This window comes from Calonectris borealis, chromosome 5 (assembly GCF_964195595.1).
Source record: "Calonectris borealis chromosome 5, bCalBor7.hap1.2, whole genome shotgun sequence".
NCBI classification, from domain to species: Eukaryota; Metazoa; Chordata; class Aves; order Procellariiformes; family Procellariidae; genus Calonectris; species Calonectris borealis.
In genome coordinates this window covers 6,931,370-6,958,331 of record NC_134316.1, presented here as the reverse complement: position 1 = coordinate 6,958,331, position 26,962 = coordinate 6,931,370, and the positions used below count along the sequence as shown (strand labels likewise).

At 45.5% G+C, this 26,962-nt stretch overlaps 1 protein-coding gene across 2 annotated transcripts in view; it reads left to right on the top strand.

Moving 5' to 3' along the window:
* The window catches only part of RTN1 (reticulon 1), a 145,954-nt gene that overhangs the window by 61,436 nt on the left and 57,556 nt on the right, over positions 1-26,962 (top strand). The gene's annotated exons all lie outside the window — the stretch shown is intronic.

The window sequence follows — 26,962 nt, the reverse complement described above, 5'->3', positions numbered from 1 at the left end:
GATGCACCTCACAGGGCATGGTACATCATGCATATGATTTATTTCACTGGAACAAAACATGCTGTGCTTGATTATTTTCCCAGATGTCCAACTTTTAACCATGTTGTTTGGTATGATTATGCTGTGTCTATGATGCAGGTGGCATGGCTATCTGCTTGATGGCTTTCTGTGCCCAGTGAGATGTGTGTGATGTTGAAGACACCCTGGAAAATGCGTTGTTTGTACCTGTTACACAGAATAACATGATAAAGAAAGCTCAGCAAAAGCTCTTATTTGAACACAAAAACACCCTGGAAGTTTTAGGTGCCTTCTTTTAATGCAGGGAGGCTGTGGGTTGGCAGAAGACTTTAGCACCAAGGTTTTCCTGTGCAGTTTTATAAGCAGCAAACACAGAGGCTGTGGTTTGGGTTCACAATGCTGCAAGCAGAGGTGCCTTTACTTGGACAGGGCTCCCTGGTCCTTCCTCTGCAGCAGCAGGGGCATGTTCAGCTTGGCTTCCTGCTTGTCTTTACAGAGCTGCCTGCATCTCTAAAGCTGTGTGGGGAGAGCCAGCGGCTCCGCTGGGTGCATGGGCTGGTGCCTGTGTCTGTGCAGCTGTGTGAGCAGCCAACTGCAGAAGCCATAGCCACGAGGAATTCCTCAATCCCATGTCCTACCCACTTCCACCTCTCAGCTTACATCAGAAACAGCCACTCCAGTGGGCTAATGTAAGTGATATAAGCATACACAGAAAGGACATAACTGTTCAGCAGACAGCAGAGCTCATCTATCCACACATATGCCAGAGTTTCCTCTTCTGCAACTCTCTGGGCTCCCCTTTGACTTGAACACCAGCTTTTGCTAATTAGCTCAGCTTTATCTAATTAGCACCCAAACGGGAGTGCCTCCCTCAGCTGCCTCTGGGCTTGCAAAGAGCCCAGAGCTAAGGATTTATGTGGAGGAGCAGGGGAGAGCTCTTCCCTGGGGTTTGCATGTTGTGTCCGCATCTCTCTGCATTGGGAAGATGTGTGAGTGTGTCCTCGTACTGGTGTTACTCTGTTGGTTGATACAAAAGCTGGACAGCACCTGCACTAAATTGTCACTGTCTCATCTAACTTGCTTCTTTCCTGTGAGTTTACTGTGTGTGTATTTTATTTTTTTTTAAAATAGTGGTCATGGTGTTTTGCCCATAGTTTGCCTTGGGAAATAGAGTGTGTCCTACATATCTATTTTAAGACCCTGCTCTGTTGCCTGCTACCAGCTGGGGACATGGCTAGAGGGAGCAATGGTTTCATGTTACAAGAGGAAACACTGGATATTTCTAGGGAGTCTGTAACTGTGAGATCCTATATATGTTTATATCCTAGAATACCATGCTCTTAGGGATAGTAAGGGATAGTCTTGCCTGACTTTAGTATTTTAAGTGTTGCTATTCTGGCTTAACTTAATTGAAGAAGATTTATTTGCAGACAATGGAGAATGAGGCACACCCAGAAAGCAAATACTTGTGTTTCCAATATTTGTATTAAGTTACGAAGAATATCCTTTTCCTTTGTGTAAGTTTTGCTCAGACTTACTTGGGTTTTGGGGGGCCAGTAGGGATTATGTTATCTTAACGATAAGAAAAGTTCTGTTTGCTTAGTGCAGAGCAGTGAAAAGGCATTGGGATTTACCCCTCTAGATGGTTTAGGCACTTTTCATGATTGCCTCTCTGCAGAAATCAGCAAAGCCCAACAGAGCAGTGATGTCTGTATGTTGCTGGATGCTTATGTTTGTGGGTAGCAAATATTGTTGTTTCAAGCCAAAGTGCATCTGTGTAGTTTCCTTTTTCCCAATGTTGTGTGAAGGGGAGACTGAAGTGAGCTCCCAGTTCATTGCAGTGGGTGATGAATACCTGCAGTACAGTTACATTAACCTTTATCATATTACAAAGGTCTGTGTGGGGTTCATACATAGAGCTGGGACTGCTCAAGTCCTCCTGATTGGTGTAACCAAAGGAAGTTGTTCAGTGGTGGTGGTGTATACCCATGTTCAGGTATGTGCTCAGTAAAGGTTGCTGTGAGTAGGAACTCATGCAGAGCAAATCAGTCCTGCTCTTACTAACACAGTGCTCGCAGGACCCAGTCATTTACTGATGGAAACCTATTAATTTCAGTGTCTGTCCAGATTAAAGTAGCTGAGGGTTACGTGCATTTTCTCCAAAATTAAAACAGCCAGACAGAACCACTGCTTCTCAGAAAAGCATAAGGATGAATTTCAGCTGGGCGGAAGCAAAGAAGATTTGGGAGCAGGAACAGTTACAGATGCCTTTCTTACCATTGTGCATCTTGTGTTCATTCTTGTGAGGCTCCCTTAGCCCACAGCTGTCCAGCTCAAACACTGGATCATTATCATCCTGATTGCTTAGTTGTGTTCCCACACGTGTTTTTTTGGGTGGGCTGATTAGCATAATTTTAGCTAAATCCCAGTTTAAGAAGGAATGTGGGTCAGAACTGGTTCCAGATGAGAGTGCAGGGGTCTGGCTCCACTCTATGTGTGCATTGGTCCCATCCCAGAAGGTTTTATGCCCTCAGACTCAGACACTCCTGGGTGCTCTCCTGCTACCACTCTGGGTGCACAGTCTGAGGTGATGTGCTTCACAAATGCTGCTCTGCTGCATGGCATGGTGCTTGTGTTCACAGAGGTAACCAGAAAAGGTTAAAAAAAAAAAACCAAAACCAAAACCCACAACCAAAAAACACTCCCCAAAACAACAAAAACTTTGTGGCCAGAGATGGGTCAAGAGGAATCCCAGGGCAAGTGCTATGTGGTGTCTCTGGACTGTTGTTTTTTTTTTTTTAGTGCTGTGACCTGGGTGAAAAGAGGGACAATGTGACCCTTTAGGTCAAAGGTGAGCAGCTACTTGGTAAACCTGGCATAAGTATAAGTTGTTCCTTGGTTTAGAGTGGGTTTTCTCTGAAGTGCTTCTCTTTTGGTTAAACAGCTTTTTGCCTTACAAGAGCTGGATGGTCAGTGGGTCAGACCTGATTGTGAGAAACTGCAGTGTGAGATTGCTGCTCCAGTGCCAGGTCTAAAGGTCAAAAATGCACCCCCCTCCCTTCCCTTGCTCCTAGTTCACCTGAATATCTGCTGGCCCCAACAGTTCCTCTGCCTGCACTGATGGACAAACCTGTCTTCCTGGATTTAAGCCAATGCACTGGAAACGGTGGGGAAAGATCATACCAGTTTTAGTGAGCTTGTCCTGGTGAGTAAAGAGGATAGAGGCTAGAGAGGAGTGCTACGAGTAGATTTGGACCAGGCAAGGTGATTTGGAGGGGAGGAAGCAAATATTTGTATTGGTGATGTCCTGTGCTGCGTCAAGCTAGTTGTGAGTTAAAAAAAGTAAGACCCCTGTGTTGTCTGGCATGCACCATTCATGTATTACCAGGTAACACTTGGTGCTCTGAATGGTCTCTCACTGTGTTCAGTGATTCTTCTGTTTTTTCTCTAGGGAGGTCCAAAACTACTTGCAAACCTGAAGCTCACATCTGAGATTGAAGAGGAGGAGAACTTTCTCAGCCAAACAGAGTTTCCATCCACTTCAATCTAATATTTAAGATGCAGCATAAAATTTACAGCTTATGTGGTAGTACTGGGGAGTGCATTTTGTATTGATTTAAAAGTTAGTCATTTTTAGCTTACTATTTTATGCATCAGAAAATGGCCTTAGCTTCAGTTGGAATGCCGTATATTATTAATATACATCATTAATTTATTCTTGGCATTGGGCTAGTAAAAGCACTTAATTCATTGCCCTGTCCTTAAAGTTGGACAAGTGAGATCCTAATAAAATTGTGATGGGTAGCAAAGCCATTTCAGAACAGAGCTCTGGGCCCACCTTTGTGTTCCCCAAACACCTCTTCTTTTGGGGGCACTTGCATCTCCAACTGGGTCAGTGCCCAGCGGTGAGTCTGGAGGTGCTGAACTTGCCGGCTAGAAGCTGCAGGTCTGATTTTGGCACCCAGGCTACCCGCACAGGGGCTGGGAAACCCAAATAGTTGCTAAAGGCAGCTGATTTGGGTTGCGGAAAAGGGATGGGGTGGGAATCTTCCCTTGCCTGGGACATCAGTGCCTTACCCTCGTGTTCAGGAGAGCTGGGTGCAGCCTGCACCCCAGCGGAGTAAATGCATGAGCCTGTGTGCGGCCAATTGGAGATGAAAAGTGCTAGTGCTTCAGGCAGGCCTCCAAGGCAATGGACCTCAATTTCAGCCCCTGTTCATATGCTGGTTTATTTATAAGCTATTAAAGATGTATAAAGCAATTTTTGGAGCAGGCAGTGGAGTCTGTGTCTCCCTGCTTCCAAGTGCATGGTCTGACTGACTGCGTACAGACTCCTGCTTGCTTTTCCTGCATACTTTTTTGAGTCAGATCCTCTCATGTTGAACACTATAGTTGTTCCGTTGACATAAAAATTGAACCTTTGTAGGATATGGCTTAGCTAAAGTGATGAACAACACAAATATAGTTTGTTTTGACCTACTCTTTTTTTTTTTTTTTTAAATCTGCAAGAAAATGCATCCTGGTAAATTGCCACCCTTTCTGTGCAGGGTGTTTCACACAACACTTTCCACCAGAATTGCTGGTAGTTGTACTCATGCTGACTGGAGATGGCTTGATCTCCTCTGCCAGCTTGGTGGGCAAGTGGCACTCACTAATTTAAGAGCATTATTGGTTCAACTTTTCCTTGCAAAAGAGCAGCAATTTCAGCAGTAGATGCATATTCCTCCCCTCTAAAATTATTTTGCTGCTCACAGCGTGCTTGCTTATGGCATCCTGAAAATTAGTTTCTTTTTCATTGGTTTACAAATGTAATCAAAAGAAAATGTAAACAGAGGACCTGCTGAACCTGAAGAGTGTACTTGTTTGTCTCTGGCAGGAATGTATTTTACACAAATATGTGATACTGTAGCAAGGCTACCTTAAAAAAAAAAAACAACAAAAAACACTTAATGGGCATCATGATTCTTCTGAGTTATTTGCTGAGGACTGTTGCTGCATAGATATTGAGGTGTGACATCTGAGCTGAACTGATGGTGTTTTCAACTATCCCATCCTTCCTGATGTTAGTTCAAGAAATATGGCTTCATGACAGATGGCATTGTTCTAAAGGCTTGAAGAGCGCACTGCGCAAAATACTGATGCACCCTGAACCTTAGAAAAGGCATTTTGTAAATTGGTCTTTTAAAGTCTTTTCAGTCTGCTGGAGGATCCTTAGCATCACTTATAGCTGGACATATGACATCTAGAGAAGCGCTGCAGATGTGCCACTGGAAACAGCCAACCACAGATCATTTTAAGCTTTTAGATATATTGAGGGTGCACGAGGTAAATACAGAGTATTACCATCATGTGGCTTTATTGTTGTAAAAGCAATTGTAGTAAAAGTTACGGTGATCCCTGGTGTTCTGCTCCAAAGCCCCTTGAAGTCTGCATAATGGCTCCATTGAATTTTAGCAGCCTTTGGATCAGGTTTCCCATTGTAGGATGGTACTGATCAAAACCTGGTGCTCCAAAGCTATCTTCAGAAATCTCTTTCACTGCTCCCTTCCTATTCTCCTGGCAGTTACAAACACTGACACAACCAGCATATAGAAAGTTTTCTTAGATCTACTGATGAAAAGGACTGTCTAAGAGCTAGATATTATTATTCTGCCATCATATGTCAGGTTAGTGGGTTACAAAGTCTGTGCTATAGTGAGGAGCTTGCTGCCTTGGATGTCTGCATGAACTCATTCACCTCCACTTTTAAGCTATGATGATGGGGCTTTCCTTTGATGATGGAGCGGGAAAAAACCTATTATAATCACTCTTTGACCAAGCTCAATAAACCCTTCTCCATTGCTGCAGCTTTGTCTAAATGCAAGAGCAATGCCCTAAAAGATGTTTTTAAATTTTAAAACTTGCCTTTTTGAAGACCTTGGGTCTGTTCTGAACATGGTGCTGCAATAGATGTGTGCAAACCCCCAGCAGTGTTTGTTCTGTGGCTATAAGGAGTCCCTCGTGCTGAGTGCAGTTACTTGTGCACGAGTGAAGGGACACAGGGAAGGCACCCATTTTGTGGGGTGAGCAGTGACTTGAGATAGCCATTCGCTTCCTTGATCTCCCAGTGTAGCTTTGGGCATGTCATTTAAATTTTCAATCTCATGGTTTCCCACACCTGCAAATTGGGAAGAGTAACTACTTTCCTGGACTGGCCCTGTGCAGGGTCACTCTCTCCAGCAAGGATGCTCTGCCCAGTGAGTGCAGCACCAGATTGCTGGTCAGGAAGCAGGTTGGAGACAGTCCCTTCTCTGACATGCCTGGAGTGCTCCATGGTGTAGAAAAAGGGGATACAAACCTGCAGCACTGCCTCGTAGAGTTGTGACTTTCCACAAACCTGGCTGTGGTTCTCTGTATTGTGCAGTGCTTGAGCTGTTTCTGTGCAGCCTGATGGAGTGCATTGCTGTCTGTATTTCCTTCACTGAACAGCAGGTTCTAAGCTTTTTTTAACTGACTTTCTTGCTAGTGTTGCCAGTGACTTGGTGACATCTAGAAATGCATTTTCCAATGTAATTGTTCTGACAAACCCCATTATTGGCTGATCGGGGAGCTCCCATCCTGCACTTAAGAGACGCAGCATCAATTCAGTGCGGGTCTTCCTGAGGCTGAATTAAAAGAGCAGTGTGCCTCTGCTCTCAAGCAGCAATTCCTCTCCTTGTTTAATAATGTCTATGGGAAAATTCCCAGCACTGAGCAAAGGCTTCCTATCTGCTTTTGCACTGTTCAGATCATCCCAGAGTCTTGTAGCTAGAATGTGTCTTTGTATCATTTCTGGGATAATTCCTGTAGAAACTTATTAATTCTTCCCCTGTTTTATTCCTATAGGGGATGGAGGTGACCTGACTGAAATCTTTAGCTAAGTAGAAACAATGCAGACTGGCTTCATCGAATTTTCAGTTAGGTCTTAAATATGTAAATACCTGCAAAACTGGGATCTTCTGCCTAAAAATCACGACAGGTAAAAATACAGTTCATAGCAGACCTTGGCTCTCAGTTTGCTGCAATCATGCAGCTGGGTGTGGAGAGCAGTTTAGATATATGGGGAATGGCACACAATCAGCTAAATACTGTGCTGAGCTGTGCCCCTACAGAGATGCCCAAGCCTATAGCATCTGCCTTTTTATGTTAGAGACCTGCTTGTTAGGTAGCTCTGCACAAAATATATCCCCAGCCTGTCTGCACTGCAAGCAGAGACCATGGGGGCTGCTGCTCTGGAGGACAGTATAGATGAGATGATGAGTTCTTTATTTACAGCTTCTCAGAGCACAGCAGACAGCATGTAATTAGAGCAATTGGCTCTGATGTTGGAGAAAGAGAGGACAACCTTGTCAATCAGTGTGTCAGAAAGGCAAGAAAGTACATGTCTGATGGGCTCTAGAGAGAGGAGATGATGCTTTTGGAAAGGGAAGCAGGATGTATTTGCGTCTTGCTTTCATTATGGATGGAAGAGAAAATACTGCATTAATGGGAAGGTATTGAACAGCCACTAACTGAAGCTTTTTAAGCTGAAAGGGTTAGGAAGAGAATTGGCCAAAGAGACTTTTGGGAATGGGGAATGCTGAATTTGAACACACTCTGGAACGTAGAAGACAGAAAGGACTGGGGAATAAAGCAAACATGGTGGTGGTACTTGTAAATAAAGTAAATGAAGCAGGATTAGCTTACAGTTGAGCAGATGGAGTGCTCCGGCAACCCACGGGGGAGGTCACAAACTTGTTCTGAATTTTTGCAGGCGATCCCTATCTCAGTCTTGTCCTTAATCCTGTAAAGAAAAAAGATCTGACTCTGCTCTGGAGGCAGTTCTCATGGGTTCACATCCAGATGGCTGTGTTCCTCTGCTTAGCTGGCTTGCAGCTATTGCATTTAGCAGGTCTGTATTTGGCTGGCTGCTTCTGCAGGCTTTTTGTTTAGGATTTGTCAGCGCCAGAGGAGGTGTTGAACACACAGACCCATGGACACCTTGGAGTGTGAGGTTAGTGGAAAACATTATGTTGATGGGCCTGGTGATCTCTGGAACAAGAGGGTGGTGAAAATGGAAAAAAATATGTTTTTATTGAGGCCTGCTAGGTGAAGAAATAGTCAGAGAGCTGAGATAACCTGAGAGCAAGAAAGTTCTTTGGGAGGGCTGGGAGCTAGAGAAGAAAGAGCCTGAGTAGGATTGATTTATCGGCAGTAAAGACCTCAGTTTAGCTCGTGAGTCACAGCTTTTTCCATTTGCTATGGCTTAGCAAAGCATGGGCCTGTATTCTGGCTACTCCCATGTTTTATGTTAAACATGCAATTAAGAGGACCTGTGGGCTCTAAGTAAGGACCTTTGGGCTCTGCAGAAGTAAGCAAGTTGGTGCAGATCAAGTCTACAGAAGTGGAAACTCCAGCACAAGGGTTGGAAGCAAGAGCACAGCAACACACACTGAGGACTGCAGCCCGTGTCCACCTGATCTTCCAGCCAGGGGTGCCACAAAACACTGAAGGCTTCCTGGGGTCTGAGCTTAGCATTTAACCTGTCCCGAGTTAAATAGCCTTGATGGGGAAAATGGGCTTCAATTCCATGGTTTGAAGTGCTGAAATCCAGGGTTGGTAATAAAATAGGCAGCATCCAGAAGATGAGGGTAGTGGGACAGGGAGCTTGCACCTAAGTCCAGAGCTTAGGTGCCCAGCAGAGCTGAGGGCCTGGCTTCCAATTGCCTGTGCCCTGGATCTCATCAGGGTGCTGAAGTGACTCTCCTGGAGGTGGGCCAGGCTGCTTTAGCACCTCCTGAAGTCTGGGACATGAAAGCTGGCAAGAAACACAACCCACAGCTTGCTGGTTATGGTACCGCACTGGGTGGTGGGAGACCCCAGCCAGCTGCTGTTGGCTTGGAGCTGGATATGGGCTGGGGATCTTGTCACGGGTGCTGGTGAAATACTGCCCAATATGACAGTTTATCCTGAGATCTATTTAGCAAAATCTGGCTGTAAATGTTACACTGATCCCCGTTGCCCTCTGATGCAAGTGGGATGGAAGGGAGCAGGGCTGGGGGAGTGTCTACAACCCCAGTGCAGCAGTGAGTGGATGGGCTCCCTGGATCTCCCAGACATGCAGCAAAGGTGACAGCAGGCGATGTCCCCTTGGGGTGAATGTCCCACACTGAACCCTGCAGAGATGTGTGGGTGCATGCAGCTTGGTTCGAGGGGCACAGGCCAGGCAGGCAGCCCCCACTGCTGCCTCCACGCTGTGTCCTCCTTGCCTGAGAGCTAGCAAAGGCGACTTCTCCTCCGCATGCTTGGGGAGGTGATGCTGGGGTCACTGGGCCCTTCCCTGCGAATTAGGCTTGTGGCTTTGCCAGAAATGACATCATTTGTTAGGCAGATTTCTTCATTAGGAAGCTTTCTAATCTCAGACATGAGCGACACAGAAACCCTCCCCACCCCCCCGAGCACTGAGAAAGCTGAGCTGCATTGCCAGTCTCTGCAGTATGCTTTGCTTATTTATCATTCATGGCATCATGTTTGTTTTATGACAAATGAACTTAATCACGATGTTCACAGTGAAATACACAGGAAAATACCCAGGATAACCATAGCTTCAGGTATAGAAAACCAAACTTAATTATAGAAAGGATATACAGGAGCAGTCTAAGCAGCTGAAGAATGGAATGAATCTAATAAAAAGACTCAGCTATATATAATTCTTCATGCTGGAACAATAGCCCTGTGAGATAGGATGGTGCTCAGATTCTGCATTAAACTTTTCTTGTATGAATGCTGAACCAAACCATTATCATTATTTGTTGCTGAACAGTGCATTTGGGTGTTGGGAATATTCTCCCCCCACCCTCCCCACCCCCAATGTTGCAAAATGAAGGGGGGTAGGAATTGCAGATCACTTATTAATGCTCTGCTCCATTGTGGTCTTAATCTCAAACAGATGGGCCAGGATGCTCTGGCTAAAATTCAGTGGGAGCGTGCTGGCTTGCACAGAGCTTTCCATTTCAAGTACGGAGATGCAGGGACTGGGCCAGGGCACTGAGTGTGATGGTCATCCAGAAATGTGATTCCAGCAATTTTAGAGGCTGAGAGTTAATCACTTCAGCTTGGGAGAGAAAGGAGTATGCATGTAGGTGTGTGTGCACACATATGCATTCATACATATGGATGTGCTTTGGAGTGGTTTGGTTTTGATTCTTTGATACGGTGTTTACTGTGTGGCTGTGCTTGCCAGGGAAGCTCTGGTAACTGCATGCTTGACCCTGACAGTGCTGTATGCTTCAGTTTCTGCATAATTTCTGACCCTTATCAGTATTTTTCTTCCTCTCATGATACCAGAGCAGAAATTATGATGGTTGAACCAGGAAGAATAATGCTCTAGAAACTAACCTACTGCTATCAGTGTGTTTTCATGCCATTCGAAATGAAATAATGGTGTGAGCTGTTTGAACTGCGCTAAAATGCATATCTGTGTGTAGAAACATCATTAAAGAGTGGCTGAAAGTACATAGCACTAAAGAAGAATTTAGGAGAGAAAATAGAAGAAACTTCTCAGAGCATGGCACCAGACATCCTAGACTCTCCATGAGATACAGTGTCAGGGAGTGGAGAGCTTTTCTTAGGAGACTAAAGACAGTAATTTGTTCAGTCTAGGAAAATGAGAGCTGCAAGGGAATGATTGCTTCCTATAAATATTTTCAAGGGGCAAAAGCTGATGCTGACAGGAAAACTAATGGATGTAGGTTGGTGATGAATAAATTTAGGCTGGAAATTTAGGAGACTCCTAAACACCAGAGCAGTCATGTCATGAAAGAGTTTTCTAATGTGTGTAAGGAGTCAAAAGTCGGATTGCTTTTTAAGATAGAGGTTAATGTCCTGAAAAGGGCCCTGTGACAGTGTTCACCATTGGGGAAGGGGATGGCTCTGCTTAGTGATCCAAACATTCCCCACTTACTGCTTTACATTTTATTGAAAACTGGCTCCTTTGCCCAGGAAGTGTCCTTAAAATGTGTTAAAGCAGCAGGCTGCTGTGTGACTGAGCAGCTTAGCTCCAAAAGTCTGACTCGTTGGTTTAAAGGTGGTGTAGCTGGATATAAATAGGATGGTCTTGTCTCATTTGATGACCCCAAAAAGTGCAGTTGAGAAGCAAGGTCATGGAGATGCAAGTCATGGTGGGGCTGGAGAGGGCAGGAGCTTACAGTGTATCAGCTTGTGGTGTGCAAGCCCTACCCCCTTGCACATCTGGGAGGCATTTACCCCGCTTCCTTTATCCCCTTTGAACAGGCTGCCATTCCCTTCCAGCAATGTGGGTAACTCTGAAGTCCTGCCAAGCAGTGATAGGAAATATGTTTATTTTTGAGGGCTGAAGTGCTGGTGAGCAGAAGGGACCTTCAGCCATTTCCAAGGCTGGCAGCAAGCCTCAGATCGAAGATATCCAGACTCTTTCTTTAGGTGCAGCATTGAGGCAGACTGCGTTTGAAAGTCTGCAACAGAGATCTCTCCCACATCTCAAATCCATAAGGGTTTTGCTTCTGGGTTGCCCATGCTCTGTATGGCTTTGCATGGGATGGATGACAGAGGAGTACCACAGGAGAGACTGATTCCCATCTGGACACTTGTGTATTCACCACTTTCTGCATATGCATGATCCATTGAATTCGCCAAGAGCATGTTCCTCCAACCCTCAAGCACCACTTCTGCATCTTCACAGCCTCTGTTGCTGAGCCACAGCCCTGCCTGGAGTTTAGTGCTACTGCTGCCGCATTTCTACCCAGCTTCACCCTCCTCACATCTCCCTGCATCTCTGGCACACTCTGGCCATGGGACACAGCCCAGCCTGCTAACTTCATTAAAGCTATCTCTGCTGCAGTCAGGATCTCTGGGGCTCCAATCCCAGAGACTTCGGGAATGGACCATAATTGGGAAACCTACCAATTTTTAAGCAAGAATCTGCATCTTCTGAAAGAGCAGTGAAGGGATTTGGGAGCCTCACAGCAATTTCATGAGTATAAACTGTCCAGGCACTTAGACTCTGATGCACATTAATGATATTTTTAGTGTCTGGACTCTCAGGAGGATGCATCTCTGTCAGCCCAACTGCTGTAAGAGGCAGTTGAGTAAAGTCGGATTGCAGATGGGCTAAAGTCTTATTTTGTTTTTACTTCTCGTGAAAGTGAAGCCTCTGGTGCCGTCTTATAAAAATGTGTCAATATTCTACTTCATACACTTCCAGGTGAATAAGGCTGCATAATTTAGGTAATCAGTAAAATATAGCAGCCAAAGGGAAGGAATGTGTGGGTAAACGGATAATCAAAAGATGGTTGCACGAGTACTGCCAGATCTTGTTTTAGCTCCTGTGTCTCAGCTCATGGCTGTCCCAGCCACTTCCCAGGGAGGAGGACAGATGTTTTTCAAAGCAAGCTGAATGTACGGTATAGTATAGTCAAATTGAACATGGCCCAGTGGGGGTGCTGGGGGCAGGTAGAAATGGCTTTGTGCATCTCCATGTGCTACTACTCCCTGCAGAGTCACTCTCCCGATGTGGAGTTAGAGCAGCCTTGAGGCAGGGCTAAGTTATGTCAGTCTCAAACAGCCCTAAGGGGAAGAAACTGGAGCTGATATTTGGTGAGACTCAATCCCTGCCTTCCTTGTTGTCCTACCCAAGAAGGGATCAGTGGCTTATACAAACTTCTGGGTTCTTCTTCCCATAACTCGATAAATTGACCTTGGCTGATGCTTATAGTGAGGGGCAGAGCTGCTGTAATGTGCAGGGAACAGAACACAACAGCTTATTTGACTGATTCAAGCACAAAGATGACACTGGGGGGAAGGCACAGCCTTAAATCAGCACATTTCTGCCTTAAGCTAATCCCTCCCTGTCCAGTGTTTCATGCTGCAGCTGTGTTAGCCAGCAATATCCCATCCCTGCTGACGAGGATGGCAGCACAACAGCGCAGAGCAAAGCCTCCTGCCTCCCTGCTCCCTCCAGCAGTGGGTCTACTCCACCCAAGGTTCTCACACCTAACGTGGAACAAAAATAGCATCAGACTGGTGCTGCTGAACTTGCCGCAGGCTATCGTCCAGCAGATTGGTGCAGAGGGCATGGGATGGCCATGGTGCAAGAAGGAGCTGCCTTGGTCCAGGCAGCAGGACCTGTACAACAGCTCAGATGTTGACCATGTTCCTCTGCCTTCGTGTACGTATTGTTCCTCATGCCCTTTGCTGCTCCAGACTGGAAAAGCTCCTTCCCTGCAGGAAGGCAGATAAGATGCCTAAGCCATGCAGGGCTCGCAGCCACCACCTCCTCGTTCACTCCCAAACATCCTCTTCTTCGGGGCTGTGTGCACATCTGAGAATAGCTTCTTGCCACAGCCTCCTCCGCAGGAACGGAGTTATTTATTCACAGGCATTGGGTTTGCTCTGATAGTCTTTCTGAATTTATTCTAAAAAGAGATTTGCCTTGTGCCTGGGAAGTGCCTGGCCCTTCCTCCAAAATAGAAGTGAGAAAAGCTCCTAGTGTGTTTCTGTACATGGTTAAAAATAGTGTCCCAGAAATGTATGATGGATAAACATGAATGACAGAAGAAGTGTAGGTCGAATGTAGTAACCTTCAGACTGTACATACAGACAGGTATATGTGTCTATCCTAACACTTCTAAAATTTCTTCTATCTCTTCTTAGCCATTTCATACTTCAGTCTCTACTTTCTTCTCTAGCTCTCTTGTCCTTTGTTCCCATCATTTTGTTTTCATTCTGCATCACACTCTCATTTAATTCTCACTCTGCTCTGCCTATCACATCAGTGTCCTTTTGCCCCTTTGCTTTCCACCCTGCTCCCACACACCCCATCTTTTTCCTCTCTCCCCGTTCTTAGCACTGAGCTCTTTTCCCTCTTCTCCCTCTTGTCTCTGCATCCTTTTTGTTTCCTTCCTCAGCTGTTTCCTTCTCATAATCACAAACCAAAATACGCTGGGGATGCTGTACCCATGTGGCCCCTGGGGCAAAGATGATATCTGGTGCAGTTTAGCCACCTGGTACAGAGATGGCCAAAACCTGTGTGTGAGGTTAAAAGCTGGCTTGAGAGCTAGCTGAAAGATGCAGAGACTGGGTAAACTGGGCTGGGAGATGAAGTGTGTTGCATCAAGGTGACTGCCTGTGGTTAGGATGGAAAATCCATTTCTGCTCTCCCTCTTGAAAACTAACCTGACCTTGGTCTGCAGCTTGGGTGAGACCCACCTGGAGATAACTTGAGGCAGGTCCAGGCAGGAGATAGGGGCTCTCGATCCCCAAAGGCAGGGGCCCGACCTGGATTGCCAGCACAGCCTTTGGCTTGGGAACAGGGATGGCAGCCAAGGGAGGTGTTTCATTGCATCCTGGATGTGCAGACACAAATATCTCACCAGAATGGCTGTTTACACTTGTCATCTTGGTCAAAAGCTGGCATAAAATCCTTAAGCCTTTATATGATGTATTTAAGTGGATGAAAACACTAAAAGTGAAGAGTCTGCCCATATGTTGTGAGTGCCTTACAGTGACAGACCTGAATGTTTATCCACATGAAGGCCCTTTCACACCGCGAAACAGTGTTAAATGGCTTCAGGGTAAGTGGAAGTTGAGCCAGTAAGGGTATAAATAGCCTGTTGGAAATACTCTTCATGCAGTCTCCCACCCTCAACTTCCCTTATCCCTCCTGTTTCCAGTTTTTAAAGGAGGAAAACATTGGTTATTGTCTCCAGGTTATTTCAGATCAGGCTGTGAGCTGCATGGACCTCAGAAGCCCTTTTTGTATTACAACCCCATGGTTGATGTGGACATCTGCTGGCCTCATGGGCAGTAAGAGATGCAGCACCCGAGTCACGTGGCATTTGGATAAGAAGACATCAAACGCTATTTTAAACTTCTCGAAATTCCTGATTTATTGTGGAAAGCCATTGCCTAATAAATTAGTTGTATTTAACTGCTGAAATCCAGTTTTCCTCTTGGAAGAGGAGTTTAGTGGAAGAATTTAGTGACTTGTGTTTTAGAGCAAGGTGCAGCCTGATGCTTCCTCTGTCCAGTCCTCTCTGTCCATCTTCAGCCCTATACTAGCTTAATTTCACGTTTCCTAAGGAATGTGCACTGTTCTAACATTTAACATCAAGAAAAAAATGTTGATGGTTCTTTTTAGTAAAAGGGAGATGTTCATGAAGGTCTGCTGCAAAATTTAATCTCTGCAGGGTCATACTCTAAATTCTTGTGAACAATGGAGGGGAAAGGGGCTCCGATTTTCCTTGTTTGCTTGGGCTAACAAAAATACCTGTTGCCTGCATTTAAATTAGAGTATATCTTGTTCATTCACTTCTGGAAAATGTGTAAGCAAGTTGCTGTGAAGAACCAGCTTTGAACAGCAGCTGCTTTGAACAAGCTGGGCCAGTTGGAAGTGGGGTGCACATTGCTTTTTGCACTCCACGGCTCGGTGTTGCAGCTGATAGCACTGGGAAAGATAGGGCATGGTTAATCCACCGCCCAGATCATCTGCTGTTGGGAGCTATGGGGAACGGAATGCTGTGCAGGCAAAAATGGCTCTTACCCCTGCTGCACAGCTCCTTCCAGTATATGGGATTTTGGGACAGTGATTTCTAATAATACTCAATAGGATGTTACTATAGCAACTATACAATGTGGTGAATAATTTCATGGGCTCAAATCCAACACGCTGGGAGCTAAGATGGGTCTGAGTGTGATTTAGTACTGCCTGTGAACTTTGGTTGTGTGGGTGCTATGCTGAGGTGGTAGGACTTTGGAAGAAGTTAGGGAAGAAGATAAAAGATGCTTCTCTGAGTCTGAAGGGAGCAGCAGCCTGTTAGGTGCAGCTGGGGTGGGGTATGGAAAATGAAGGCCACCCTGCAGATCCCCCCTGCACGCACCATGTTGCTCATGCTTCCATGAGGGACCCTGATGCATAGCGTTTCCCCTTGATATTCAAAGTTTGCTGTAAACCAGATCTGACATTTAGCTTCAGGTCAAATTAAATTGATTTGACCTAGAATGATTTTTATTGGCTTGTTTTTGTGTTTCGCTTAAAAAAAAAAAATCATTAAAAAAAAAAAAATCTGTTACAGCTCAGTTCCAAGCAGAATTACTTCCCTCTAATTTTCTCTCTTGCCAAACTGAAGAGTCTCTTATTTGCCCAGATTTCATCTGAAGTGCTAATGTGCAAGAGGCAAAATTGGGCTATCAACAGTAGTGCCAGAAAAAGACATCTGGAACCCCCTCCCAGGGCAGAGCTGGAGTTCATTCCCTGCTAAGACCCATCCAGATGTGCTGTAATGGGGAGACGGTATATGGGCGCACTCTGTGCTCCCTATTCCACTCTTCTGCCCTTTTCCGTCAAGAAATACACCTTGACATGTAGCCTAATTTTATATCTTAACTTCAAGCCACCGCTCTTTTTTCTCCCATCCTTTAAGACTGTGACTAATTCCTTCCCTTCATTTACACTGGTACCTTGAGAGTATAGACACTGATCCTGCTCTCCCGCTCCCTTCTACCCTCCATGTAGTACAAATTTATCTCCGTTATTCCCTCCTCCAGACTGGTGCCCTGCCCTCTAGTACTTATGCCACCAGCATCTTCTATAGCTTCTCAACACCTTTATGTGCTTTTCCTAAATTACGAAAACAAACCACAAAAATACCTGGTTCCTGGTTCATCTGTACCAGAGAACAAGGTACAGATAAATAGTGGGAGTCTCTTCTCCGTGCCCTGCCCATCCCTGTATGGGACCTTCTTTGTTTTACATTGCAGGGTTAGTCCATGAGCTCTTACTTCTTTTGTTGTCTGTTCTTGGGCTGCCTCTTGCCTCCTTTCATGTCCTGCCTGGGTACTTAGTCATGCTTATTCTGCAGCACTGCACACACCCTTGCACTCTGGGCTTCTGCCCGAGGGGAATATGCTGCATCCCTGAGCATGGTATCGTCTGCTGATGCATTTACACTACCCTGGCTGAGGCTTTTAATGCAATGAATGATTAGTCAGTATCTGACACTGCTTGTGAAGAACTCGCTCTTGTGAAGACATCTTAGTGTCTTAATTCCCTTGTTATCTCTTTATCCATTTGATTGATTTCCTGTACATACGTATGAGTTGATTACCAGAGAGGATGAATGCCGAAAATACAAGAGAAAGTGAAGTTTCTCACTCTCACTACTTTTCCTTTGCTTCCTAACACCAAGCTTATAGCCAAGGTGGCTATTAGATTTTTTTTTTTTAAGCACAACCTAATGCTTAATCTTAGCTAGTAGTCATACTCTTCCAAATGTCCTCTGGCTCACTCACTGTGATAGAGTCTCAAAATGGGCTTTTCCCAGTGGACATATTGCTTCACTTGCCCTGAAGTTTTCTGGATGTCCCCTTCTGTCTTTGAAAATACAGCAGAAAAACTGCTTGCCATATTTGTTTTTTCTCTTTAGCCATGTTTATCATTTTGGCACAAATCTGTAGGTGAATCAGCAATATCTGCAGAGATGTCCTGTCCAGAACTTTATCTAGAAACTGCTTTCTTCTCAGATGAAGCGCTGTACCTGGTGTATCTGCTGGGATGGAAAGGTCCTTTTTCGTGATCATAGCTGCAAGTCTGACTGTCATGTAGCTGTCTTCCAGAAGTAGCTCATGCTAGAGCCTGAAGCAGGAAAGCTGCTGTGGAGGTCATGTATCTATCCTGTCTCCCCAAGCAGGAGCACCTCTATTGATAGCAATTGAGAGTGACTTGTGTAACTACTTTTAAAAACCTTCAGCAGTTTAGGATCTGAAACCTCCCTGGGCTGAATAGAAAGTATTTCAGTGCTTTCTGCCTCTTCTAAGGTCAGGATGGCAGCAAAGTCAGAGATTTTCAGGTTTGGAATCTTGGATGTTTCACTGGGGATTCTTTGGTGAAAAACAGACCTCCCTGTGATTGAAAAGCTAAGTTTCATTACAGCTTTTAATAGAAATCTTCCAGCAGATGTGGGTGGGGCAGTGGCGTGCAATAACTGCTCTACAAGAACTGCTTCAGCAGCCATGTCGGCACACAGATGGGAGGTCAGGCAGAGGAGGAGAGCAAGGGGAGAACTCTGTGCTCCTGCCTTTCACTGCTGCTTCGACAGTTACCTGGCAGCTGACCCTTCCTGTGCGGCAGAGACTCTGGGAAAACTGCACGAGGCATCATGATCTGGGTTATTATCCCCAGCTTTTCACTTGTGAAGCCAAATGCCAGGCTGTGCTGCTTAATGCAGAGAGAAGCGCCCGTCAGAAAGGTTGATCCTGGCGCTGCTGTCAAGCTGCTGCCCCCCTCCTGCTTTAATAACACACAATAATTCCAGCAAATGGTTGGTTTGAATCAAGGTTGCTCTGCCATAACCTCAAAAGCTTTCTGTAGTGCAGCCTCTGCTGTCTTTAAATCTGCAGAAGACTGTGATTTAGCCACCAACTCTGACTGCGGGGAGCTGGGTCCCCTTACAAAGAGCAGAGGCATGACTTTGCCATGGCTTTCCTCTGCTCTTCCAGAAAAGTGGTGATCAGCAGCTGCCTGTCCTAGAGCAAAGCAATGGCCCCCATCCCTGCCCTGCTGACTGCAGCAGGACAGAAGAGGGCCAGAGCCAAAGATACCCATGTCCTAGGTTTCCTCATCCCGTGCAACAGTGGGTGAGTCTGCAGTGCTGCCCGTGGGGCTGCCTGCATGGTGTGCATGTATAGAGGGGAGAGGAGCTGCTCCTTTCCCCCCAGCTCCCAGGAGTGAGGAGCTCGTGGGTGACATCCAAGGTGTCTGTGAAAGGTGCCCAAAGACAAGCCAGCCTGTTGACCAGGCCCCAGTTTACCACAGAGGTCCCACCTCTGGGACCTTCAGGCTTTGCAAATGAAAAGAGATGGACAGCTGCTGAGTAAGGAAGGAGCAGGAGCTTCTCCTGGGTTTTCAGGGAGGGGGAGAGTCCAACTAACCAGTGTTCCTTGAAATCTTAATTATGCCTCTGCTCAAAGTACAGACTTCAGATTTGCTGGCTGGTCTCCTGGGTGGGCGAATATTTTTGGTGTCACATATTCACAGTCAGGAGATGGAGTGGCTTGTAGTTGTATCGGTTCTTCTAGGGTGAAGTGGTGGGGTAAGTCTCTAAAAACGTCCTTCAGGGAAGTGAGATGTCTGGGGAGGATTTTTCCTGTCTCTGTTTGGAGTAAACTCATCTTTTACAGGGGAAAAGACATAGTGGCATGTAAATAAAGGAGACACCTTGAAGGAAAGGACATTTATAGCATTAGTTATAGCACATATGGCCCGATCCTCCTTAAGCAGAAGCTGCAGCCAGCAGGTTGATGCTGATTTATGACTGCAGTGGCTCTGCTCCACATTCTGCACTACTTTGAGAGATTTAACTTTTGATATATTTTTGAAAACTTTTTGATTGACTTTCAGATACATCCTTAGTGCCCCACCTTCTAGAAATAGAGGGAAATCACTTAACATGCAAGTAAACCAAATTAGTGCTTGGATCAGAGCCTGTTGCCTCACCTTCCCCAGCAGAACCTCTGTATTTTTCTTTTTTTTTTTTTTAAATCTTTTCTGATGCTGCTCATATTTCCTCACTCCTCCTTGATGTTATATATTCTGGATCCTATTCAATGCTATACAGGGTCTTTTCTATGTTTCTATTACTGCCAATAAAGGTGGTCACTAGGAGCCAGCATATACTGGTCCTCCGGTCTTCCTGGCGCAGATCATGTTGCGATGGGAAAACCTTGGGTGAAAAGAGTGTTAGATGGCAATCTTTGAGCTCTGTCTCTTTGCCTGCATCAGCCTTGTGCCACCGTGTCCTCTCTGACCTAGATTTTCCTGCTGTCCCTTGGGCATTAGATTTCATCCTGATTTGTGGCCAGTAATGCCTTGTCTTCAGACTCTATTTGTTGGCTCCCAGGGCCTCGTACTTCCTTCCCTGGTGACAGTTTTATGCAGGTGTAACTCTAGTGCCTTTGATGGAGTCACTCCTGATTTACCCCAGCCCTCAGTGCCTGACAGCTGGTTTTCTCCCTGAATTACCCTGCCTGACACATTGCTGTAGGTGTTATGCATTGTCAGAAAATTAATTTTCCTCTCGAGAGCCCTCAGTGATTTCAGCTGAACTTCGTTGCAATTGTTGCTCTGTCTCCCTGGAAGATTCATGCTGCTGGGGTGGCTTCGACCTTGGGGGATGGGGAGCCAAGTCCAAGCGCAAGGCAACCCTTTCTTCCCTTTTTTCTCATTTTTTAACAGCTGGATTTCCATGAGATGTTGCAGCTGGGTATGAATGGCATAGAGAAAACTCAGCAATCCCTCTAGGTGTGTATAAAACTCTTACTCAAAGACTCGTACTTCAGCAGAAGCCCTTCTCCAATGCTAGCTTTTACCTCCCTTACCTTCCCAGGTGTGAAAGAGCCTGAAGCTGTAGGGCAATGATTTCTGTCCCAAGTTTATCGCAGCATCAAAACCAGCTGGTGTTGGCATTTCTCTCTTTTCCAGGCTGAGTTTGAAACTGCTGCTGCGTGGCTGTAGATTGCCTTACGGCAATCGTGCGAAGCTGAATTTATAAGTAACTGGGACCCAAAAAGGGTGGGACTGGATGTGCAGGAGGTGCTTGTGGCAGAGCCCTGGGATGGAGACTGAGCAGGGGGAGAGAGTTTTTCTGCAGGGGGAATTGAAAGACAACCTGGTCTGAGTTTGGAGAGTGACCAACTGCTTTGTAGCAGTCTGGGGCTAAAAAGTGAATAGCTGAAGTTCCTAAATCATATTTAGGTATTTTAGAACTTAAAGACAAATGAAACTTAGCTAAGCACATCCAAATTTTGTTAGATACCTTGGTGTCTAGTGCTCTGAAGGAGCTGGGCGCCATTGAAAAGCATGATTTAGGTGCTAATTCACTTAGTGCTTGGAGTATTTTGGTCATGGGACTTGGTGGAGTTTGATCATTCCAGGGGAAATGTGACCACAATTAAATAAAAATGAATTATTCTCATAAGCGGGGTTTAATTATCCTTAGCAAAGTGCATTTGGTAGCATTTTAGGCAGTACTTTAGTGTTGCTGAACCCTACTGACCAGTCATGTTACTCCTACCACAGGAGTGAAAACCTGCTTTTTTCCTAAACCCGATTTTTGTTAAAACTTACTAAATGATATTTGTATCCTCTTCTGATAACTATGAAGATCTGCTGCAGCTGCATTTCTAGCAGGAGCATTTGCAACTTTATGTATCTTTTAAAGCATTCTTGTGCTCCTCTCAAGGCTCTTCTTTCAGTGTTCCTGATTTTTCATGCTGTCTAGAGTACTGGGGAGGGCTGTCACGGACCTTATACCAGCGTTTTACTGCCAGGTCAAATTGGAGCTCTCTGAGACCATTTACTGAAGCAGAAAGCCTGGAGGGCATGTGGGGGGTGGGAACTGCTGAATCATTTACTATGGGTTCACTTTGCACACTGGCTGGTTGGCTTTGGGGAACCTGCTGAGCATCGCCTGTCAGATGCCGTGAGCTCTGTGGATGTCCATGGAAGCTGAGGATATTGTATATGATGACCATTGTATATGCGTGACCAAACCAAGCCCCGCTCTTCTCTTTGACTTGGCTTGGCCTGGGGTGCACCACGACGCCCACAGTGCCTACTCAGCAGCAGCAAAAAGCTGGACCCCGGTATCTTTTCGGAGCGGCGCTGGCAGGGAGACAATAGCTGTTGTGGTGCAGAGTCTGCCACAAAAAAAAAAAGATGCCATTAATAGCCTGCCGGGATGACGGTGCCAGCAGCGCAGTGCATCCTGCGATCCCCAGAGTGGATCTGTCTTAATCTTATTAAAAGCTCATCAGTGTTTCCTACACATCCCTCCCGCAGATGGGGCTATAGCACTCAGCAGCTAAGCCAGGACCTGATCTGTGCCTGCCCAGTTTTTGGAAGAAACCAGAAGTCGGCTGGGGCAACAGGAGAAACCTTCAGGCAGGGTCTTGGGAAACCACACGGAAGGACCACACTTTGGCATAACATGATGGTGACCTGACACCAGCTGCTGGGGGAAGTGTCTCAGCCAGACAGCCCCCAAACTGAAGCTCCCAAAAGTGTTAGGGCCTCTGGGGGTTGGATTCTGAAAGCAATTTGCCACCCCCTCCCCTCCAGCCTCCGTGCTTACGAGGAGGTGGTGAGTTGATAAAGGATACTCCTCCTCAGCAGCCAAGATTTTTTGGGGGCTGGGATCCCAGCTGACCCCCACCCCCACATATATTTAGCACATGGAGGACTGAAATGGGAGAGCCCTGGAACTGGAAGCTGCAATGCCTGCTTACAATAGACAGCTAAAGTGCTGGGGCTGGAGGCTGTTGTATCTCATATCCTCTGCAAATTGACCTGGAGGAGGGGTTTTACATGCATGAGGTTTGTTTGAGTTTAGGACTTGCTTTCCATCTCAGGCGGGATGAATCAGAAGTCACTTCAATGAAGTCAATGGAGTAACTGGAGTGTAAAGAGAATTAAGCCTGGTCTTTTGCCCTCCTACCTGTGCAGGAGACAGCACCTGCCTCTCTGCATGGCAGCATTTCCTCTGGCTGCTGCAGGATCTTGAGGGGAAGGATGAATAACTTGCACAGCTGATGCACTGACTCACTCTTGTCCCTGAGAGCTAAGGTGCAGAGATGTCAGCTGCTCTGAGACAGCGGGAAGCAGCCTTCTTGCTCCTCTGAGTTTCCCCAACATGTTCAGAACCCATGCAGAGAACCAGGGGGAAATAATAATAGAATAGGAGCATGTATCCTTCTGATACATCCAGTTTTCTTAAAGCATATGTTGTGCAAATGAATCCCAAAATGACTTTCAGAGTATGGCCATTCATGTTTGTGAATGATGTGACTTGCGGAGTTGTATCTTTCCCGCAATCAGGATCATGAGACTTCTGGAGGAAAACAAGTCGCTAGCCTGTAAAGGGGGTTTGCAAATCCTGAGCTAAAACAAAGAGCACCATCTCCTGGCAGCTGGGAATAGCTGGCACTGCTGCCAGGGATGCACGCGTAGTGTAGTTCCCTTGCAAGCAGCTTGCTGCTCTCTGCATCTAACCTATAGCATCTGGAGGTAGGATAGCTCAGGGCTGAGAGCTGGCTCTGGCTATTGAGAAAGGCTAATCCAGGGGAGACTGAGAGCTGATTTAGTGGTGTTATCCACAGCACGGTGGCATGAGGCGTCTCAGCCGTTTGGGTTTCAAGCTCTACTTGAGTTGACACACAGGTGCTCAAGTACTTTTGAAGTTTGCATGGATATTGAAGTGTCTTGCATTAGAAAATTCATGGAGAAGCGTCTTTCAAAATTGAGAGCATGGCTCCCAGGTGGTACACTCAAATATCCCTGGGGGTAGCCAGTCCACTTCGAAGTGTTATGTCATTTGGCATGGGGCTGAGAGATGCCTCTGCCACTCATGCAAGCTGCCCTTGCAGCTGCTGGGAGTGGTACTAGCAAAGGACGTTTGGAAATCTGTGGAGCTTTCCTGAGATTTGAGTTGGGCTTGAAACCAAGCAGAGAGGAAGAAACAGCTTGGTCTGGATCTAAGAAGATGGAATGTGATTTGAATCTGGAGATAGATAGACTTGGGACTGCTGGTCCACCTGGGTACTGTAGAGAGACGTGGAAAGGTGATAAAACACTGAACATCTGTATAAAGTTGTATATGACTACAGATGAGAACATAGTAAGACAATATAATATGAGTGTTAAAAAGGGAGATAACTGAGTTGGGAAACTAAAGAGAAACAATGAGACATCATGTATCAGGGTCAAAAGAATAGGAAAAAGTCTTTCCCTTTTTTTCTCCTTTTTTAAGGATAAATTAGGAATAAAAAGAAGCCAAGGTCAAGCACAGGCTTTTTGCTAATGGCCGATGACAAAATTGTAAATTTGGTACAGAAAAGGCAGGACTGTTTAATAGCTACTTTTGTGGTGTATTTGGAAGAAAGGAGGAAGGTGCATCTATCTGATGGTCATGGATGAACGGTAAAAATGAAGGAGAGGCTGGAACGTAAGCTGCTGATGTGGGGCTGGGAAACGTGGTCTATGCTGGTCATCAGAGAGGACCCCAAGCTGTGGTTTGAGCTCCGGATACAGACATTTAGGTGGTGGCAAGGTCTGGGCAATGGGGCTCTCCTGCATCACTGTCAGGTGCAATGGGATGCCATGATGGCTTCTTGGATTTAGAGAGTCAGCCTTGCTATGAAATCAGCCTTCCTAGGCGAGAGGGTAATTATAAAATAAAAAGCTTAGCAAAATGCTCAACCACCTCCTTGAGCCTTTGAGACAATATAGGATTTTTTTTTTAAGGCCCAGGCTTTAGTCTGAGTGCTGAAAGTAAGTCACTGCATATCCCTGAGCCCTGTGGTGCCTTCGGGAGTTTTGGATCAGAGCAAGGTTGCTGTGCTGGAAAATGCTCGTCGCTCAGTTTTGGCCTTTGTTATCTAAAAATCTCTGGATGACACCTAAAGGGCCAAGGTACTGGGAGTGACATGTGGCCTGGGAGACCCTCTAGCACCATTTGGGGCCAGTCAAACAAGAGTACTCCCCTTGTTTATGGCACTTTGCTCGTTATTATCTCTAGTCCATAAATTACCACAGTCAGGGACTGTCCAAACAGGACAAGGTGGACCTTGTCACCAGGAGGCTGTGATCAGCCTGGACACAGGAGAGAGCTGGGGAGACCCTGCTCCTGGGAGCTAACCGCCCTGCAGTACTAGGGCAGCCGGTAATGATTTCTGAGGCTCAATATCCAAAGCAAAAGTCAGAGCCAACTATTTAAAAGACTTACAGGAATTTGCTGGAAGCGGCTTGCTCGCACTATTCTGCTTTTGTCTGAAGAAGTCGCTGAAACCTTGATTCCTCCAGTTGCAAGCAAAGATCCTTCCTCTTCTCAGTGCAGCTTCAGGCTGCAAAAATAGCATCATCTAATTAAAGATTAGTTCCCCCTCTCCTCCTCTGAAAAATTAATAATTCTGACCGAATCATTGACACACGATAAATACTGAGCCTCGCATTGCGGGGTTGCCAGCTGTTCTGCAGAACTGAAATTTCATGTCCTTCTGTGTCAGTCTGTGCCATTGAAGGTCACCAGAGTTGCATGTGAAGATTAAGAAAGGCAGGTTAATGTGGAAACTGGTTATTTTATTGAAAACTGAACACAGTATTCTGAAGTGATCAATTTTAAGAATACTGAGCATGTAGTTGGGGGGAAAAAATAAATTTTATTTAAATTCGCTCTTTTTCTTGTCTGTTATCCTCAGCTAACTTTTTGTTTCCTCTTCTAGTGTGTTGCGGCAGTTCAGCTTGCATTGATCCAAATTGGGCTTCAGCTGCCTCTCTTAAATTAAGAGTTACTCTGCGTGGAACCAATGATTTCTAAATTATTTCCTGTGTCAATTGCCAAACAGCTCTAAATCCAACGCTGTAGGAGAGGATTTCTGGAGCATTCACTTACTTATTCTGAGGAAACAAAACAGTCATTTTCAATCTTTTTTTTTTCTTTATAGTTGATGAAAACACATGTAACTTGCTGAGCATCTCAGCTGTGTTTGAATGATTGAATCAGACCCATTACTTCTTAGCTGGTTGCAGGAAGTGAAATTATTTCCCGAGGGGTTGTATTACAAGAAAGCATGACTGCTGCTCTCAGGCACTGAATAGTTTTGCTTTACCTGAATTGGCAGGCAAGTTTTTGGGCACATTTGGGGGAAATCCAGATTAAAAAACCCAACCCTTTGTAACAAGGGTAAATTCAGATCTGATACTGCCATCCGTTACCAGTGCTATTCAAGGCTTCTCCTTCCCACGGATATTGAACTAAATAAACTTTAAGTCAGAGAGGGCATTGCTTTAATCACCAGGCTCTGAATACACCATTCTTCAGCAAAAACCTGCTTGGCTATTATAGGTTTCCATGTCTTTAATAGCCAGCCTAATAGCGGATAGATTCACACTTCCCAAATAAGAGGCAGTTTTACAAGTGGCTTTAAATCATTCCCTGTGGAAATAGAGTTGCATTAAATCCTAGTAATTAGGCAATTTCAGCTGTCTTCAGTGCTTTTTACTCTGCAGTTGCCTTGAGAGTTGGGATCCCTCTATGTCCTGCTAATGTGAACCTTCTCTCTGCTCACGTGTGTGCATGGACATGCTCACACACCCTTTAACTCTTTGTCTTCCCCAGTAAGAAATGCATTTTCTGGTTACATTGTTATTTGCAAAACCACTGCAGGAAAAAAAGAAGTTTGTGATCGACGCTGAGTCCATTTTAAATCAGGTCTTGTGTTAACATCTGCTACAGCATTGGTTTTGTACTATTTGAAAACGTGAAGTGATGTTTCTGTCGATGACTATTTCAGGTTATTTTTTCTTTCTGCTGATGAATAACATAATGAATAGGATGATATTTTCCCAGGCACTCTTTATCACAGTGGCTCTCCTGCGAGCTCTCCTGGCTTGCTATAACTCCTGCTATGAAGCACCTGACACAAACGCATTAGAAACCCTTTCAGTGCTCTATTGATTAGCATTACTAAGTGCTGCAAATGCATGTGCATCTGGCTCACATATACTGTGGACAAAGCAGAAATGAAAGCTGCAGACAGCATCCGTGAATATTGGTTTGACGGCGACTTCAATCTCCTTTGACTATGTTCGTGCTCCCTCTTTACTAGCAATCGTGGGATGTTTGTAGAAACGGGTTTTTGCTCACTGATGGTGGTGTGATGGTGCATTTTTCATGAGCACCCAGAGCAGAAAGTATTGCACAGCCATCCTGAGCTGGTCCAAAGCCACTCAGAATCCCATTCAATGGGATTTTTCCAGGGAATTTGGTGGACTTTGGATCAGGCCCAGTAGGCACCGAGGAATCATCTAATGAAAGAGCAGCCCTGAAACCGCATGATTTAGACAGCCACTCACCCAGCA